This window comes from Siphateles boraxobius, unplaced genomic scaffold (assembly GCF_051911475.1).
Source record: "Siphateles boraxobius isolate OS27281-9 unplaced genomic scaffold, OSU_SipBor_1 22, whole genome shotgun sequence".
Lineage (NCBI taxonomy): Eukaryota > Metazoa > Chordata > Actinopteri > Cypriniformes > Leuciscidae > Siphateles > Siphateles boraxobius.
In genome coordinates, this window is record NW_027508833.1 from 6659960 (window position 1) to 6681082 (window position 21123).

The 21123-nt window shown below is 39.0% G+C and overlaps 1 protein-coding gene across 1 annotated transcript in view; it reads right to left on the reverse strand.

Moving 5' to 3' along the window:
- Nucleotides 1-20400, reverse strand: part of esrrb (estrogen-related receptor beta) — a 115395-nt gene extending 94995 nt beyond the window's left edge. The window contains exon 1 of the mRNA XM_077238533.1: nt 20300-20400. The gene's annotated coding sequence lies outside the window, so the exon portion shown is untranslated. The remainder of the gene's footprint in view (nt 1-20299) is intronic.
- Nucleotides 20401-21123: the final 723 nt, after the last annotated feature.

Here is a 21123-nt window from a genome sequence, read left to right on the forward strand (position 1 = left end):
TCGTTGTCACTGTATTAAGCCCAGTCCCAAGTAGTCTTCGTAGCCGCTGGTTATGCCTAGTCTGAAGTTGCCCAGCTCCAAGTCTCTTGCATCATAAATTATCTCTCCCAGCCTCCCTCTCCCTCCACTTCTGCCCGTGCCATCCAGTTATTCGGCCTCGCCTCCTCTGTCTCCTTTCAGCCCCCAGGCTCATCCTTCTGCAGTTCCACCCAGCTGCTCGGACCTGCTTGGGGCTTCCCAGACATCAGCTCCATTTTGGTCCGTGGATCCATCAGCTCCACCTCAAGCTTCCGAGTTCAGGAGCCCATCTCGGCCCTTCCGGCCCATCGGCTCCACCTTGGCTCAACAGTCTCTCGGTTCCTCCATGGTCTGCCATCCCTCAAGCTCCGCCAGGGCTCCCTCTTCCCTCTGACTCCGCCACAGACTTCAGAGTCATCAGTTGTGTCTCGACCCTCCACCCGTCTGGCTCCGCCAAACTCCTTCTTCTCTCCATTCTCTTCTTCCATTGTCCTCACTCACACCGTCTCCACCTTGGTCTGCCAAGCCCATATCTCCAGCTATCTATGGCTCCACCTTGGCCCTACAGGCTTTTAGTATCACCCTGGGTCTACACCTCCTCTACTCCACTGCTCCTCTGGTCACGTCTCCACCTCAGGGAGTCAGGCTCCTGGCTCTATCTCCATAAGTTCTGTCATGGGCCTTCATCCTGACTCGGTTGTGGGTCATCTTATGACTCCTCCCATCTCCGCCCTGGCTCCTCCCACCATCATTTCTGCATTTGCATTCATTTTGGTCAGCCTTTCATCAATTAGTCCTATCATGGTCCTCGTCTTCCTCCTAAACCCCCTCCCTCCTGCCTCTGTTGGACTTGTTTGCAGCACAAGGATGCGCTTTTGGCAGCAATCTAGTGCTGTATTTCAGTGTCTTATTCAACGACCAGCCGTTGCCTCAAGTGGTATATCAATGCATCATGCATATTTAAATTTAGGTCACTGTTATTCTATTCAGTGAAAAACACACCTCCTTACTGTGTAAATGAGGCTCATTTTAGAATGCAATGTATCAGCTGCATTTGCCTGCCGCAATAAACACTGGAATATTAACAAGTTTCATTTCAAAGGATGTTTGTACATTTTCCAGTCATCATGGAAATAGTTATAGTCCAATCACATTAGCAAAATTTAATGGGGAAAAGTGCGATGTATGAAATTCAGCTAAGACAGGAGTCACTTTCAAACCAAGCAGCTTTGTGTGAGTCAGCATGGCAAATTTGCATGACCAAAGCTGCGTCCGAAATCGAATATTTCCCTACTATATAAAATTTGAAAACTCGCACACCAAATGAGTGCTAAGTCGGAATACATAGTATTCAAATAACAGTAGGTGAAAAGTACCCGGATGACTTACTACTTCCCGTGAGATTCTGAAGTGTGCATTCAGTGGACAATTTACTATCCCATGAGGCCATGGGAGAGGATTTATGAATGGCAGTGATGCGACACAACACTGGTAAGTAATGTGACAGTAACAACATGGTGGATGTAGTACATCCGGATTTAATTTTCTACCCATATTTACAGTAAGTAAATTCAAATTAAAATGTAGTACCTATGGTATGTGATTTCGCACACTTTTGAAGGCACAAGTATTTCCCAAATGCATAGATTTCTATTACAAGTATTGCATTTCACCCACTAAAACTCACAGAACAACTCTAAATGTGTTAATGATGATCAAATGAGGGAGATGTCTATGCATGTGACAATGAATGTCTACGCATGTGGTGCAGTCAAACAATATTTTAAAGAACAGATTCTACTGTCTAGACTACAACCATGCAGCTCAAAACTGGTCTGTCAGATCTCAGAATGTGATGTTCATTCGTAGCAAATTCAGCTGCACTGTAGGACTGTACACACAGAACAATACATGATCACTACAGTACTGCAGTCCTTCAAAGAAACTCACAACACATTGCAAATTTAAAGTGTGTGTGTGGGTTTATTTGAGTCTCAAAGCAATGGTCCAGCACATAATTTACTTCTTAATGGCAGACAAAATGTACTCAGGAAAACTTCCATTGGGCACGAAATGACTTTCTTTAGTTTTCAATTTGCGTGTCTATGATGGCGATTGAGATTGATGCGACGGCAGCTCATGCATGTCTACTCTGAGAATTTACCTTATTTAACTGATTTGCATCATTTCCTCACCAAACAATGTCGTTTATTAACTTTAATCAGATATTTAAAAAAACAAATACAACAGTGATTTTGCTTGCAGTTAATGCTGCTCAGATTTACACAAGCATGTTCATGCTGTTGAAAATAAGTGATTATAAGACATACAGTTTATTATTGGTTTAAATATCATCTGTTTAATTGCTGCAAATCATTTTTTCTTATTTGGTTTAAAGCATGTGGTGAAAAAGATATGTGTGAAACTATTTGTATAATATATGTGCCAAATAACCCGACTAGAGAAGAGAAGGCAAAGCTTGTTTTGATTGACCCCAGTGCAAGGAGGAAATGTAGTTTGTGTTATTGTTATTATAGTATCATTGAGATACTATTATAGTTTTTATTAATATTTTGAATGTTTTTATTTTATTATTTTCTGTTTTCATTTTATTGTTAATTAAGTTTAGTTAGTTTGTTGTCTTTCTGCTTCCAAATTAAAATTTTTTAAATTGTCAAATTTCAGTTTAATTCAATGCATTACTTGACGTTTCTTTTTAATTATTTGTGAAATTTTCGTGCAATTTCTGAGTACAAATTGTTTCAAAATCTTACACCAATTGTCTTCAGCAAAAGGGAAGTTTGGCCTTTAAGTTGAAGTGTTAATATGCTTGAAAAAATGCAACACTGCAATGTTTTGTACTGAAGCCAACATTATCAATCCAACCCTATATTAGCACTCCGATTTACTTTTCTTTTGCGACATCGCAGGAGCATTTAACCATGGAAGTGTGTAACGCGCGTGTGTTTTGTAAAGAGAACGCGTTTGAAAGAACACATAGCTGGCCATCAGTATGAAACGGTAAGATATTCAGGAGCGTTGAGCAGAGAGTTCGGAGAGTGTTAAACACACAGAAGTGAATCTCCCTGCTGATTAAAATGGATGTTCCCATGCTGATCCTTCACTGTAGAAGTTTGTGGTAAAGGAACTCCTTAATATTCCCGCCCATGTCTGGCTAATGTGTAAAAGTGATTAATAGCAGGGGGTCGAGGGCCATTTGATTGTGCTTCACGGGCAGCCTGAAACACTTTGAGCTCGATGGATTCGTTCAGTGCATTTGAGTGGCGCTGATGTAATGTTATTAGCATCAGTGTGGCATGACTGTAACTAGTCAGAGATCAGGGATGCTCTGTGTTGTTGACATCGGTTAAAGGTCTCATATTTTTATGACAAGTCTTTCACAGGGCTTTGAATACATCAGAGTCACAATCTGACCCATGTAAATATGCACATCTATCTTGAAATGAATCCATGCATACGTGTCACACACATGCAGTCAACGTAAAACCATCAGGTGAACTGAGTCATTTGCAAAGGACATTATAAATAAAATAATAGTAAAGTGTAGTAGTATAGAATAGTACTGTAAATAATTACAGACTTTTCATTTTTGTGTGGACCATTTATTTTAAGTGGAATTAAAATAAGAAAATATAGAATGTACTTCAACCATTACAAGCCAAACACAACAGTGTGAAGACACTTTATGCAATTTAATTAAATAAATATATGTGCTGCGTGTTTCAGAGTGAATTTAAACACAAACAGTTCATGATCCATCAAATTCCCATCTATTTTTTCAATTAATAGTATCTCACTGATAATAAAATAAGGCTGGTTTGTTTGTTTGTTTGTTTGTTTTGAGAACCTAACTGTGCACACTTATTGTTAGTTTCATTTTCTTCATTATTATTCCTTTATGATCCTATTGATGTTATCATTATTGTCATTATAGTGGTGTCCTTCTATAGTCTACCTGCAAAAAATGATACTACAGAGAATTTAACTTATGAACTTGGGCTGAAATTTGGGATATATCGATGACTCTTAGTGGGCCACACACACACAGACACACACGCGCGCGCGCTTTTGGAGATATTTTTCAGGTTTTGGTCACTACTGGGTACAAATTTGTCCCCAAAATATAGTTAAGTAGCTACACACACACACACACACACTGAGAGTAAATATCACTGTGGGACGGCAGATATCTGATCAGATCTTCTGAAGACACCAGTTCTTGTCACCGGAGCTGCTCAATCACCTCTACAGTTTCATCTCAGTCCTGTTTGATATTCCCGCATCATTTCTGCACGCCGCTTCCCCACAGTTTCAGAGGCTTGTCTTCTTCATCGAGGACTCGTGTTGTGGCGGCAGTAAAGGGCCGCCCGCAGTGGGAGAGATCCTAATTAACAGCCTTTTCATTGGAATGGGCCTTTCTGTTGCCGCTCGATCTTTGCAAGGGCTTGTTTTATGGCAGCGTCGGGGAGCCCCGGTCGGGGATTTGGAGAGGGATAATTGCCTTTGCCTCAGGCTCCAGTAATCTGGTGGGCTAATTCATTATTTTAATAAGTTAGCTTCTCCTAGGGGGCGAGAGCGGCTCGGCGTCGCAGAACTCTGACAGCGGGTCCTCGTTATCGTTATGGCCACATCCACGCGGGGTTAATAACAGTTATTAGCCCCTCTCCTTGGCCGTATTTCTGCCGTATAACTGGGTCCATTCAGATCCACATCAGAGAAAACCCCACACACGAGAGGAGCACGAGCTTGACCGGGGGTAAAACAGTCATCGGGACCACAGGGAGATCCAACCGATTCATCCAAACAAGCAGTCGGTCGTGGGGTTTGCGTAACTAATGACTCCATTTTAGAGACAATCTTCTATCTGCCATGCTAATGAACTGCCCGGCCTGGCTTTGATGACTGCAATTCACATGGACATTTTACACCGTGCCTGATTAAAAAGCATGTCATTGTCATTTCAACAAGGGGGAGGGTGATGCAGACACGCTCCTGATGCGTCAAAGCATCAGGAAAAACCCTAGAGATCTAGCTTATATTTGTAATGTTGATCTTTGACTTCCGCTATAGGTAAATATTTAGAGGAATATCAAAGTACTATAAATGCTAAAAACCAGTGTGTTTATGATTATGATAGTAAATGACAATATTATGTTAACAAATACCCGGATAAGCCGGATAACGGATTGTTTTTGTACAGCTAAAATAACTAAGAGAATCACAACGGAAGCACTTATACGTTAAAAATAAGGTGGAACACATGAAATTGCCACCTATACCCTCATTCATTGTTCCCTAATCCATTCATTCATCCATTGCTCCACTAATTTAGTTCACTAGAATGAGTGAATTCAGACACTGCCTTCTATGCTTTTGCATAGTTTGTGCTTGCTGTTAAATAATCATTTGAAACTTAGCAAACTTTGTCATGTAAACTAACATGTAAGCACACTGTGCTCTGATTGGTCGGCTTGAGAAGTGTGTTGTGATTGGTCAAGCGTGTCAAGTGTGTTTGGGAAATGTCCCACCCCTTACCATAACCCGCAGTTTCAACACACTATGAAAGGATTAATTCACTTCAGAATTAAAATTTCCTGATAATTTACTCTCCCCCACGTCATCCAAGATGTTCATGTCTTTCTTTCTTCAGTCGAAAAGAAAACATTCAAGGATTTTTCTCCAAATAGTGACTTCAATGGGGTCCAACGGGTTGAAGGTCCAAATGTGAGTTTCAGTGCAGCTTCAAAGTCTCGACACGATCCCAGCCGAGGAATAAGAGTCTTATCTAAACAAAACAAGCGGACATTTTATAACAAAATAAACATTTATTTACTTTTAATCACTAATGCTTGTCTTGCACTAGCTGTGATGCGACACACATTACATAATCACGTTGAAGATCATGTTGAAGGAATAAGAGTCTTATTCCTCGGCTGGGATCGTGTAGAGACTTTGAAGCTGCACTGAAACTCTCATTTGGACCTTCAACCCGTTGGACATCTGGATGGACATCTTGGATGTTTGGGGGGTTGTAAATTATCAGGAAATTTTAATTCTGAAGTGAACTAAACCTTTAACTTACTCAACCATGCCCAGCCTGGCAGATTACGCAGAGTAATCTGCGTATGAATTATTTAAATGAGGAATATTGTGACATGTCCATTCCCGGAAGAAACTCAAGACTACAATGGAGGCGTTTCAGGGAGTTCAGAAACACTGACACTGATATAGAGAATAACTCCTGCTGGAGGGACTTTGTGACTTTGCAGAGCTTTTTCATGCTCAAACAGCAAAATTGAAAATGTAATAAAAAGTACAATAGACCAGCTTTAATACTGCAGCGGTAAAGTCCCAGTGCTCATGTCGACTGCTCTTGTCTGAGAGCCAGTGACCGCGTATTAAAAACCCTCGATCTGAGTGATACAGTCTGTGCTTTAACATACACAACACTGCATGAATCAATTGCCGAAACCATGAATTTCAAGCAAAACCTTTTCCTATCAGCTCATTTCATCAACATGCTTTCCACTGTAATTCGTGCTTGACAGCAGCGCTAATGTGGAAAGTGTTCTTTTCCAAATTGATTCATATTGCTTGAGCATTCCCATGACTGATTACACAATGTTTGTTTAAGACAGAGAGGGTTTTACTCTGGTGCAGATACACATCTAAAAGCTCAACCATCCACTCTGAGGAGGAGGATGTGGTCAATAACCTCGCATGTGATATCACTAAACTAGTTCAGCATTAACCGCTTAATGTCTGGCGTGAGCAGCCAAATGTGGAGAGCTGGCAGCGCAGAGACTCCTGGGAAAGCCTGAGGCCGTCGCATTCAAATACATGCAATCCTCTGCTTTTACTGCTGCTGGTTTACATGCTTGCCACTGGCTGAACCTGCGAACTGCAAACGGACTGTAGCGTATGAAGCAATATTGATTCAGTTCATTATAGATCAAATTATGCTGATAGGTGACAAAAGCCTCATTCAGACTGTCAGTCCAAATCCGATTCTTTGTGTATCCGATTGGAATCTGATTTAAAATTATTGATGTACACACTGTGTATCGCAACTGTTCAGATCCGATGTGTGTGTCCATGCCGCTCTTTCGTTTTCTGGAATATCTGCATTGGATTCTATGGCATCGATGTTGTGTTGGTAGGAAAACATGGATGGGTTTCCAATAGAAATGTTGTCTTATTTCAGTTTTACAATGCCGTTGCGCTGGTGCTTCTTCTGAGGCCGCGGCAGAACCGGAGACTGGTATTTAACGTTACGGCTTTTTTTCTGCACTGTCGTCTCCTCCGGTTTAAAAACATGTCTCCGTTATATTGTCATTTCCTGCTCGTCCAGTACTTTGCAACAACACAGCATTGTTGCGGCAGCAACTTTCAACATGTTTCCTATAACAACGTCTGACATTTTCGTTTTATGTGCCGTGTGAAAGTCACATAAATCATGTGAAATCCGATCAGGTCGTTCAGACTGAGACGAATTTCCAGAAATGCGATTTAAATAGGATTTCAAACCTAATATGAATGTAGCCTGAAACAGATTTGTAAAGATTTCATGTGATTTTTAACCGTTCACATTAGCTACTATCGGATTTGGACTGACAGTCTGAATGAGGTTAAAGTAAAGTAAAAATAGCTTGATGGAGTTAAATAGAGGTTTAGCCGACTTAACCTCCAGTTTGCTGGCTCAGGTTTGTGTCCGGTGACTACAGTCGTCTCACATCAGCGCCAGCGTTGCAAAGGCGAATGTATTTCTGCTCATGAAGTGCAGAGGTCATGTGATGCTGCAGCCTTTTTGCTTTGCTGCCAATATCGAGTTGAATTTGAAGAGCTCGACTACGTCACGCAACATAATGGTCTGGACGGCAGCGAATTCCCCTCTGCCCCCAAAAATAGTCCATGTGCATCATTCTCAACCAGCGGATCAATAGTTCCATTCCCATTTCAGCCCATCCGCCCACATCCTAGAATAGGACAGCTTGCAAAACCTGCTCGCCATGTCAGCTAATTGCAAACCTATTGCTTAAAAAAAATAATAAAAAAAAACACACATCTGTGCCACTAGCAAACATGCAGACGATGGTGCCGCTTACCCGGAGGTCATCGGGTGCTTGAGCAAAAGCTTTTTTCCAAACTCACAGAATAACGTACCAAACCTCTACCGATGCTGGACCAACAACGCTCTGCAAAATTATTCTGTATTCCTCATTACCTCAGAAACCCTTTCACTGGACGCCAGTGTCATTTCATGCTATCATACAAATAAAGGTTCTTAATTGGCATCAATGGCTTCATTAAGTCTTTCCACATCACAAAAGGTTCTTTAGATTATTAAAATGTTCTTCACACTAAGAAAAAAATGGTTCTTGAACTGATCACTGTTGTCAGGTTGTGTGCAGGTAGCTGAAGACGAGGACACGGGAACTGAAGTATAGTTGATTTATTTACAAAATTAACTTCTATAAACATACAAGAACAAAATAAAACTCCAGGGGCCTATACCATGAAGCCGGTTTAGGTGGCTAGCCAGCTATGTTTCAGTTTAATTTGCGTCAACCCTGGGTTTTAGGGACCATGAAAGTGGTTTGGCTTTTAGCAGTGTTCATCGCCATAGTAACTTACGCTCCACGGCTAACCTGGTCCGGGGCAGGTTATGTTCTAGGTAAGAGGTTGCAAACCGAACTTGGACCAATCAGCTAAGTGATACATGTCTGATGCGATAAAGTCACTCCACCTGTTTCTACTCAAAATTAAAGGTCACTACATAGCAAATGATTTTTACAGACAAAATTGTCTGGTTTTTAGTGATGCTTATTTAGAATAATACATTTGTATGATTTAGATATTATTTATGTAATTATTATACCCTTTATCAATCACACATGTACAATTTTAGTTCATCAATTATTATTACGCAGTTTAAATGAATAAATATATAAAGGTAATATAAATACGCTTTAGCATCAATAGATGAAGCAATAAAATGACTACATGTGTGCTTAAATGTTCAATTCTCTCTATACCTTTATCAGCTGTATAAAATAACTTCACAACTTTTACTTGCACTGATATACAGTAGCGAGACTTTTTCTTTTAGTTTTCCTCTTTCATAGACAGGTGTTTCTCCTTGCTGTGTAAATTTGTTTAAATTCTTAATATTTTAATACTTTTATTTATTAAGTGAATTGCGCTGCTTCTCTCGCGAGAAATTTATCTCAGTTTCACTCTCTCTCAACATGTGATTGGCTGTTCGCTACTGATGTCACACTTAAACTCCTAAACTCAGGATCAAAGCCTGAGTTGACAGAGAAAGTTGATGATCAGCATCATGGTACCAACAAAGCCTGGTTGGATTGGTTTGGTTTTGTCAACTCTAAACTAATCATGTAACCCTGAGTTTGTTCAACTACCATCATGGTACAGGCCCCAAGACTTCAGGGTAAACACAACCATACATTGACGACGACCAACAAACACTGAGGGAAAACACAAGGCTTAGAAGAACTTGGACTAATGGGATAATTAACTGAACACAGGTGAAGAAACTAAACACAAACGAGGAGCGGGAAAAACTAACAGGACTAAACCAAAATCACAAAGACAGGGGGAAACAAGATCACAGAACATAACTAAACACATAGAAAACGTGACAACTGTGAGGTTCTTTGGGGAACCGAAAATAGCTTTTCTATTCCATCACTGTATAACCCCTTTATTTATTTATTTTTCGAAACCTTTATTTTTAAATGTGTAGATTTTCTCAGTAGTGATGGTAAATTTCAAAATCGCTTTGAAACCTTTGTGCATCATTTGTTTCGAACCAGTGATGCGAAGCACCGAAATTATGTGATTTCAATAAGCAAGGCTTTGTTACATCATAATTATTTCAAAATGTTTCAATTGTTCACCACTAATGAAGCAGTGGCTTTATTGTTTTTACCTGTTCTCGGATCAACATTTGCATAATAAAAAGGAAGAGTTGTAGTTAATAGTCTCTCACTGGCCTGATTAACCAAGCTTTCCAATATTTAAACAAAATAAGCCCTACAATTTAATAAAATAACACATTATACAGACACTTCATATTTACTGGTATCAGATGGTCGGTTAATTGCATTTTAATACTTTCAATAAAACATTTGAAATTATTTGTAATTGGTCTGTAAAAGTTTTTTTTATGCATGTTTGGACTGTGTTTTCATTGCATTTACAATGTTTTGACCAGTGTGCGGCGTTTCCAGCACTTAGAAACCGTGAATCATTTTGCAAAGCTATTGGTTCAATTGATTAAAAATTTCAAAAAGCTTAGTCCAATGGGACATACGTTCTCTGTTCTGTTCTCTTTTAGGCACTGATGGTGTTGTTATAACATTAGCGGGGATTACTGGGACTGTGTTAACCAGCTAAACCTTATTTATTTGACATAAATGTTGATTTTCCACACCTTTTGACTAATGAGTTCCATGACTTTTCCAGTTGATTTCTAGATTAAGTCCCCCCCCCCTTATGACAGAGATTGCATACATGAAGAGCAATTTCTAACTGATGCAATATATTAAAGCTGAGCCTAAATGATTTTTCAATTGTTCTAATAATGCCATAGAGTTGAAATTGGATCAGGTTTTCTGTGATCTTGGGAATCCTGGATTCAAACGCATCCTCCTGTGTTTCTGACACCTGATGCATGCAAAGATAAACTCAGATGTGCCATCATACAGATACATATGGACAAACACCACAGAAGGCAGCATATGATTCCTTCAGTCTATGAAACCGCGTCAGACGAAGGCCTGACAGAAAACACAAGTACAATGTGAGTCGACAGCCTCCACACTTACAGCTCAACAGTTTCTGCTTTCTCACTGTAAAATATCTGGCATAGTGCTTATCTTTGGGTTGTTTTTGAGATGCCCTTACAGCCAGTAGCCCTTCTACGGTTAAAGTTAATTTTGCACTTTAATTGGTACTACCATGAACTTAATATTGTGCTCTTCTGTGGTCATTGTTTCACAAATTAATGCACTGCATATTTCCGCATGGCATTTTTTCTGTAGTGGCACAGTACCGTCACAGGTCAAATTTTTTTTTTTTGCGTTAGAACATGCATGCAAATGAGTAAAAACTCAGTCTAACCCATCATATTCTAGCATCTTGTAGTTTACTGATAACTCGACCCTCTTAAAACATCTAACCAGCCTCAATCCCACAGTCACTGCTCAGCCTGTAATTTTCATGCCCTTAAATCTAGTCAAACACCATCTATCGTGGCGGTGATCAAACCGGCTGAATTCGTCTCTCCCGCTCCACCTGATCCGTAGATGTGGAGAAATCCCTCAGGGAAGACGATTAAACGGTATCCGACAGACGTCTCTCATACCGTGACCCTCTCTAACATTCACTCCTCTGATCCTCAAGGGAGCGCGGGCAGGACATAACACAGATCGGACCCGGATAATCGGTGGCGTTACTAAAGCGGTTTGACTTATCCTGTCAAATCACAACCTGTTTTTGACACGGCTAAGCCTTTTTAGTCTTTTTAGAGTGCGCTAGTAATTAACACGTTTTTAAAGCGCTACTTTAAGACGGATTTGATTGTATCTCCATCCCTCAATGCGACTGTCCAAACACAATCAAATGCGATCAGCGTTTGAGAATTTACATTTTATTGACTAGCTAATGACCTCTAAATCTAGACGGAGAAAGATTACAGGATTCTACGGTTCATTTCACTGGATTCCTGCTTTAATTCAACCTGAGTGTTTCTAGTTCAAATTTTACCGCAGCCCCCCTACGGGGACCTTAACTCTTTCTGCTGTATAATTTCAATTGCTTTCTTTTTGTTAAATGTTTAACTTAAATTGGGAGCCTCATAAATATTCCGAATCACTCGCCCAGTGTTTGATGAGGAAATGAGAGTCCTACCCACCGAGATTCCCCAGGCAAGGAGATGAAAACCAGAGAAATCCCCTACAACTTTTCTCTTAGAAGTAGACCTGTGCACCACAATGCTGGGCCTCTGCATAGCGCGCCTGCTCGAAACGTTAAGTGTAAATTTAAGAGCTTCTTTAAGATTTAAGATGCTCTTTTTCTGATTGTTAGCTGATGTGCTTTAGCTTGAATAAAGTGCTAAACAATATGTTTCGGAAATCTTTGATTTGGATGGCCACTTTAGTGGTATCTTAGAGGCTTAGTTCACCCCAAGATGAAAATCCTGTCATTATTTAGGTTTTTGGTTCGGATACACTAGCGGTCAAATCTTTGAGGTTGGTTACATTTTTTTAAAGTTACAGAAAGAAGCTCAGTAGGGCTGCATATATTTGATCAAACTCACAGTAAAAATTTTGCAGAAGCTCAAACATGCTTGTGTCACACATGAGAACAAACCTCATTGGTACTTCTGCGCCGAGCAAACACGTTTTAGGTTCCTTTACCATATGTGTTAGTCAATGTTTATATATGATGTTTTGGTCCTAGTGATGTTGAACTTGCAGTAGATTGAAGAAGCACCAATATCTGATCCCAAATAGCATTGTATGCAGTAGTATTTTTTTGTCCTTAAATAGCTAATGAAAATTAGACAAAGGATTGTATTAGCAAACTACTCTAAAATGATCTTTGTTTTTACTTTATTAAAGTAATATATTTACTGTATTTTGTGAATGGGTTCATAAAATTAATTGAGAATACTGCCCCCTGAAGCAAGCATTCGCATTTGAAATATGCATGCATAATATGCTCACTTCCACATGCTAATTAGTTTTTGTAAAGCGTTTCTGTCTCTGATAAAGTTCTTCATCAGCAACAAGTGCGACGAAGCAAATGGCGTTTCCTCCTCTTTTATTACGCTCTTCCCCTCTCTGAAGAGCCCTTCGACAGACAGGCAGACAGACACGCGCTCTGTGCCATGTTTTGGGGTCGCGACCTCGCTGTGGCAAACACAACAGGAAGTCTCAGTTAGACACTGCAGGAAGTCTTCATTCAGCGGCCTCTCACTGTGCTGGCTATTTACATATGCAACGTTTCAGCAGCGTCTCACACACAACATGCACTGCAGCTACACAGACTATCAGAATACAAATGCCACTCAGGGCATGAAGAGGGCAGAAGGAGGCATGTGGGTAAACTGTTAATTTACTCTCTGGGGTGGACGGAGTGGAATAACAATGCAGTTCGAAAGACAATATTCATATACAGTGTGTGCATATGTATAATGTTTCATCAGCTGAAAGACGAACAAGTTACTGCAACTGAAAGCACAACATGTGTTGAAAAAATGTAATTACATGGCATGTTAATTATATGTATTTACAAACGATTATTTTATAAATAACTATGGAAACACGTTATTTCAATAGTCCATGTTAGACGTTCTACTGACTAAATTTGCAAGTACAACTTATTCTTCTAACCATAACCCTTACCTAACAATCTACGACTCTAATGTATAAAATTTTGTGGTGTACACCTGAAAAGGAATACTATAAATAGTCTTTAATAATAAACGCAGGAGATCTATTGGAGTACACAGGAGATAAACAACAAAATAAATACATATTTTTGGTTTACACTGGAAAACAAGTGCGGTTACACTTTATTTTGCAGTACATGTACTTATACTGTTCGCTGTTCAATTTTGCTAGATCATTTTGCCAGTTTTGACATGCTTCTTCATGCTAATCATGATCTTAAGCACAGCAACTTAAAGGCCCCCTGAAATCAAAAGTTTTTTTAGCCTTAGTATGAATATATTATCCTTAAAGTTATGAATAAGCTGGTGTATTCCAAAACAATGACAAAATTCGCATTTAGGAGATATAAGCATTCAAAACTTACAGTCTCTCACTTCCGCTAAAATGGATCAGGGATTTTTATGACATCATCAGCTTCTCATCACATCTTCTGTCCAAATCAAATGCTCTCTAGAATCCAAAGCTCCGCCCCCTCCACCTGGCCAAAGCGACCGGCGTTGACACGTCTTGGAGCAATATGGGTTTTTGCCAGGGTCAATATTAAATAAGAGGCGTTCTAGCACTGAAATGTGTTGTTTTTTAAATCAAGCTGCTGAGCTCATTCCTATCAGTGGCATGGATACAGTTTTCTCTAGTGGCTCGCACGCAGTCTTCACTCGGACGTGCGCTTCAATCTATCGCTTAACACCGTTGCGGAGACTCTATCAATTCCGGTGAAATCACAGAACAAAATGCACTTAAACGTGTCCCTGCTTTATATACAACCACTGATAAACATATTCGGTTTTGATGAGAAAAAAAAAATCATACGGATTAGAGTGCGGATTAGAACCCTGAACCTCTGACACGCTTGGCAAAAGTTCTACCACTGAACCATTAAAGTACACAAACTAAAGCTGCGGATCTATGGATTTATTCACGTGAAAATTCTCGGCATTAACTTGGTTAAGAATGAAATGGCTAGAATTTATTCACACCTCTACTATTGAATCTAGCATATCATCAGTGCTCGGATTCTCTGTCAAGTACAACTCGCAGTCTGTGAAGGAAACTAAACGTTATTGGCTATTTGAAAAGGGGGAGGAGCCATTCAATATGTCCCGCCTTAGCTTCTGTTTCAGTGGAAATTACGTCAACACATCATACAAAGCTGCGCGTTCCATGGCACTTCAGTGGGACTTTACAGGTACCTTAAAGATGGATCTTCTCCAGTAGTGAGTGTGGTGTACCCCATAGTTCTGTCTTGGGCCATATTTCTTTTTTTATTTATGTCCGCTGAGTTTTTTTATTGTAACCTCTATTACACTGGTTACATACAGTTTATCTTCCATTAAAGCCCACAAACAGTCATTCCAGTGTCTGTTTAAAGGTAATCATGTTTTGCTTGTTGATGTCCCAAGGCTGAATTATCCAATAATTGAACAATGGACGTTAGATCCTCCCCGACAATAGACAACAGCACAATAGTTTTATACAGTACCAACCAAAGATGCCAATCAAAAAGTATACTTAAATATAAAAAATATGTATTATATATGTAATATATGCTATATTTCAATAAAGTATATTTACATTAAAACTCAATCTTGTACTACAAATTAGCTATATTTCAGTCCAAAGTTAATTTAACTTATGTGCAGAATTGGAGTATCGCATAAAACATCTGCAATATTGCATGTTTTTTGTACATTTTTTCTTTTCATTTCCATCCAGTGTTTTTTTTTTTAAAGGTGCTCTAAGCGATGGTGGGTGTCGTTCTTGTTGTCGTTCAAAGTATTGTCAAACAAAACAGAGGCTAGCTAGACCCTCCCTCCTCCTCATCCGCGCACTAACCTCACAAACCCCACTCCCAAATCCTTCTTGTCGGTTATTGGCAGGAACAGTTTGTTATGTTTCGTGGTGCGGGTTAGCCCAGTTTTTTTTGTTGCCGTTTGTGGAACCTGGGGTGTCTGCAGAGACCTCGTTTTTTTTACAGTGTGTTCAGAGGACAGGCAGCTAGCGGATAGTGAGGAGATGTTTGCTGTATGTGACAAAACATGTTTTGGCCTAAAAAATGTGTGACATCGCTTAGAGCACCTTTAAGCAATTACCAAAAATGTGCTTAAAAATATGCGAATGGAGACATATTGTCATACGAAGGGCCGTCACTAACACTGATTAAAGTTTCACAAGCCTAAAGTATACATAAACAAATAACCCATGAGTCTGAGATTGATTTGTGAGTCTTTCTTGAATAATCCATTGAAAAAAAACAGCTAATGAATGAGTGTATAGAGTGAAACAAATGGTATGCATGCGAAAACAGTGTTAGTCACCTGAGCTCACGAGTCTCTGGGCCTCGAGATGAAATGCTGACTTTCAACTCACATCTCGGTGAGGTCACCCCATTGGTATCGCAAGCACAGCAGTCACGTTGTGGCACAATGCAGACAGATTGCTTATAATAACCGTTAGAGCCCTTTCATTTTTCATTGTCAGCAATCTGCAGGATAATTTTGGCACCGTTTAAAGAGACAACCTTCCTATTAAGAAGATAAAAATAAACAAACTAGTTGTGAAAGCTCTATATCGGGATGAGCTAATCCTATTTACAGATCTCTGGCGTCGATACTGAACCATTCGGACATGCTTACATGTGACAATTTTTGCTATTTTTAAAAGCAAGCTACACTTAACGCCAAAAGGTTTCTAGTGCCAGAGTGCCTAAGGGGATAAAACGTCACAATTAAAATCATATTACAAAAGGCTGTATAAGAAGTTCATCTAATATAGGAACACAGTAGAGATGGCTTAAAAACTTAATTTTATATATATATATATATATATATATATATATATATATATAATTTATTTTTTTGCTGTCAGATCAATACTTTTACCAAGTCATTTAAAGAAATGCTCCTTGGACCTTAACATTTTACATGAGCGTTGTGTTTTATCTGAACACCAAGACTGAACCTCAAAAAGTGGTGTATAACAAAACAAGAAAAATTAGAAAATTCACTAGATGACTGATTAACTCATAATGAAATAAACATATTAGGAATGTATTCAGTATTTTAGCATCACTCCATGAACAAAGAGAGCATTTTAGAAAAAGTGTCTTGTTTGTAATCACCTCTTATAAAAGACTAATGAGAATTTAAGACAATAAACAAATCATCACCCTTTTAATGTCATCCAAAAGTCAATATCAGCCAGCAATTAGTTGTTGTGTCTGCTTCGCTTGTCAAGCTGCTTGTTTCATACAGACTCTCTTCCACACAAAATGAAATAAAAACCAATGGCATTATTTTTGGCCCTTTTATATAGGCTACTCCCTATCTTGCATTCTTTTTATGTATCTAATATTTCTAATTTACCACCAGCCAGAAAAAAATGACACATGAAGCCGTAAATTTCCTACTAATTCCAAATAATTCTGATTACATGGACGAGTAGTTTTCAATCAGAAAGATAATCTTGGTGATAGATGGTGGGATAATTGGCTGTCTCGGCGACGTAAATATTGTGTCGTTCTATTAATCTTGCCGAATGAGGTGTCAACCTGTCACTCATTCGTCAAACCGAATAAGGAAACATAAGAGATAAATAAATGCATGCCGGTCAGGATGCGCGGATGTGTGCGAGAGCCGCTCTCATGGGTGTCCGAGGCTCCAGTATGCAGTGCTTTTAATAAAATTCAGCAATATTAACCATCCAGATTACATTGGACATCAAGTGGATAGAGCACTAAAATTGGATAAGGCACTAAAATTATCAATCATATAAAAGTGATCAAAAATGCAGGTTATTAACATGAATTTGATTCTATTGATTAGATTATGCCAAACTACTTAATAAGGGTTTTCTTGTCAAAGATTTTTTCTTCATTATATCATTTTTGATTTTATGCCCACCCAAAAAATATAAAAATGAAAATAAATTCCGAAATGAAAAAAATTATAATTAAGGAAGATGTGTAGTCAAAGTCATTGTATATATGAATTGCATTTTTGATGTGTTTTATATTATCCAGACCAAAAAAATGCACATTGCGTCAGTGATCCTTAAACAAAGTGACTGGACATTCGGCCTTAACATAAAAGTTTACCAAAAAGGTAGGCCTAATTAATCACGTATGATTATATCAAAACGTTCTCACTTGTCACATATGGACACTTGGCATGACTTTTTTAACGTAGAGAGTTCCCCTTTAGCGGCATTTCTCGCGGTACAGGTACTCCATTGCTTTCGATGAGAATTATTTGGCATCATACACAGACGTGATGGGCATGGAAATTATATCGTCATGATGAAATTATTTATTGGGTTATAATTTTGCCATTATTACATATATGTTGTGCTATGTTTTTTTAAACTTAAACAGCCACAATAATTTAATTTACATTACACTGTAACAGTACATATACTCATTCCCGAACCGTTTCAGTTTTGGTGCATACAGTCAGACGACGGATAGACAGAACAGACTCCAGGCCAGAAGGGGGCGTGTGCGGTAATGCAACACTGTTTGCTAACCGCCATAACAGGAAAAAGAGCAGAAGAAGAAGAGATCTACGCACCATCCCAAAACAAGAGTTAAGATAAAAGTGAGATCTTGCTAGTAGCCTATACGTTGAGTTTCCATTCATTTTTGTGACACGCTTCACAAACTTCACAGAAAGGAAATGGCAGAAGCGGCATCCTGTTCGTCTTCTTTATTTTACAAAAGCCCAATCATTTGTTTTATTGTATTTTAAACTGTGTCCGCTGTTATAATGAGACAAAATGATTTGGAATTGTGTCAATTTATGTCGTGGAAGTCTTATACAGTCCAGTGATGAAATACGAGTGTCCTGTGAATATGAAGACTCAGGTGTCGCTTCACTCGCCATCTCCTTTTCCTCATTCTTGCTCATATTTCTGTGATTTCGGGAAAAAGCATAATATTGATCTTTGTGCAAACACCATTGTCATGTTAATGAACGCATGTCAATGAACTCTCACGGGCAAAGAAAATGACAGCATGGTTACGCACATCACGATCATGAAATTAAATAATCAGTTTGAAATCATTAAGTTTGAAATAAGTTTGAATCAAACCAATAAGTTTGAAAACAGCCGTTGCATTTCACCGCACAGCATCGGTCAATCTATCAATTGGAGTTACAAAGCAACAATTCCTTAATTCTTATTTTAAGCAATCGGGGATGTTTTAAAAAAAATCAGCCCTACAAGAGTGCATTTTCTTTACTGTTTAGTGCTTATAATCTACTAAAAGAGGCTGTACTGGACCAACTAGGGGACTAAATGCCACTAGGTGGAACAAACTGTAATTTGCACTACTCTCTGTTCAAAACAAATGAAAAGAAACCTAGCATTAGGGATTTGTTGCTTTTTCCTGTAGTATCGAACAATGACCCCGAAAACCGAGGTACATACCGAACCGTGACTTTTTGACATTTCATTATATAATATAAAACACAGGACATAATTGACAGAAACAATTCTAGTAACAATGTATTCATAAAGTACAAATATTCCAAGTGCTCTCAGGCCAAATTATTGATTTGTGTGAGGAACAAACCCAAAAGCCTCCCCGTTTACATCAGCCATTCTGTGCACGCATTTAAAAATTGCCGACAAAAGAAGCGTTATGTCAGCATTGATTGTAAAATGGCATTGGCTCTTGTGTGTCTCATGACCGATTGCATCATGCTAATGTTTTGAGATATGACTGTGTGTGTTCACGGAGCGGGATCATTTGCAGTGATTAAAAACGCTGGTGTTTCTGACGTCACAACTACCTTGTAACCAATCAGATCAACGTGTGATCGTCAACGAGTGGATCTCTGAGCTGCTGTGAGTGAGGGGAGGCGGGGCTCATTTGCATATTCATAGAACCACCTACACTAAATGAGGCAAGGGTGTCGAGATACATTCAAGATATTTTATGCATGAATCTTTTTTTTTTTAAAGAAAAACGTGTAAATATGTAATTTTGGTGATCAAAAATTAGTTTTAGGGGTTAAAAATATTGACTGGGGGACTTTAAGTTCCACTTTGTTCTTCACAAATATTTAGAATGGCTTCAGAAGACTTGCAATGCAACACACATTGTTTGTAAAACTTTTATACTGTTTTTTGATCAGTTTTTGAAATAAATACCAGCAACTGTACTTTTATTTGCCTTTTATATGTGTTTTATATTTTTGAGAAGTGGTAGGTTAAATGTGTCTTGATCTGGTGCTTAAGGCAAACAACTGAATGCAATTGAGCACATTGAAAAATGACACCCTGTGCATTAAAAAGCAGGGGTGTCCGAATCTGTTTATTAAATAGAGAGGTGCATTTGATTATTTGCATTCTTTTCTCAATGTTAATGGGCCACAAGTCCCTGGTTGAGAACCACTGATCTACACATGCAACACCCCTGCATTGCTCTGCAGTTCTGCCTGAAAGAGGTTTTCTCATTGCAGATGCAGTTAATTCATCGAAAGGTCATAAACAGCGTCTCTATCCAGTGTGTAATGTTCACTAACATGTGATCACGATCGCAGATTAAAAAATAGTGCGATTCAAGCACTTACATCTTCTTCATTTAATTTATAAAGATGATAATTAATGACCTCCTGACAGAAGAGCGGCCCGTTTTAACGCAAGGACTAAAAAGGCTCCATGCTTTTCATTGAATTCGGAATTAACTCTCAAATATCAGTAATTTAAAGGAAAAGGTCAGCCCTAATGTAGTCCCTCCCCGCTTTTTAATATCCCATAACTCTCTTTAAGATACTCACCTGGCTCGGCCGCGCCTGCACAGGCTAATTGGAGGCGATTAATGAATTGATCAGCATCAGGTGTTGGTGAAGGCAAACAAAGCTGTGGAGATGAAGAGCGCTCGTGCCCTTCGACATCATCATTAACTCCATCAGACGCGCGCGCGTCGCTTTGACGCGTGACAGATTACATTTTCTCTGACGACAGGCCGCAGATTTATCTGGGTTATAAAGTAAGTGCAGAGCGCAGCATTCAATCACAGCAAAGGGAAATTAGATTAACGAGCTCATGATCACAACAACTCTGAAAGAAACCAATATGCTATCAAGCCGCAACACAAGAGTTTGAACCTTTGTTTGCGTCTCCAGAATGAAATGAGTGAAATGGTTTTCCGGACAGATTAATTTTGAAACATTATTCGAGTCCACACATGATTCTCAGTTGAAGTTTGGTTGAACCAAAGGAATCGCATGTTGGACACATTACAGTTTAGAGCTGTTTTTCAGGATCTGGTCTGATTGAGACTCAACCTTGAATAGCTTAAATGTCTCTTGCACAAAAACATTTTAAAGGATTGGCTAGATTTAGAATTTAAAAAAAAATCCTGATAATTTACTCACCTCCAAGATGTTCATGTCTTCCTTTCTTCAGTCGAAAAGAAATGAAGGTTTTTGAGGAAAACATTCCAGGATTTTTCTCGATATAGTTACTTCAATGGGGTCCAATGGATTGAAGGTCCAAATGTGCGTTTCAGTGCAACTTCAAAATCTCGACACGATCCCAGTCGAGGAATAAGAGTCTTAAACCAGCGGACATTTTATAAAAAAATATAATATACAAAAAT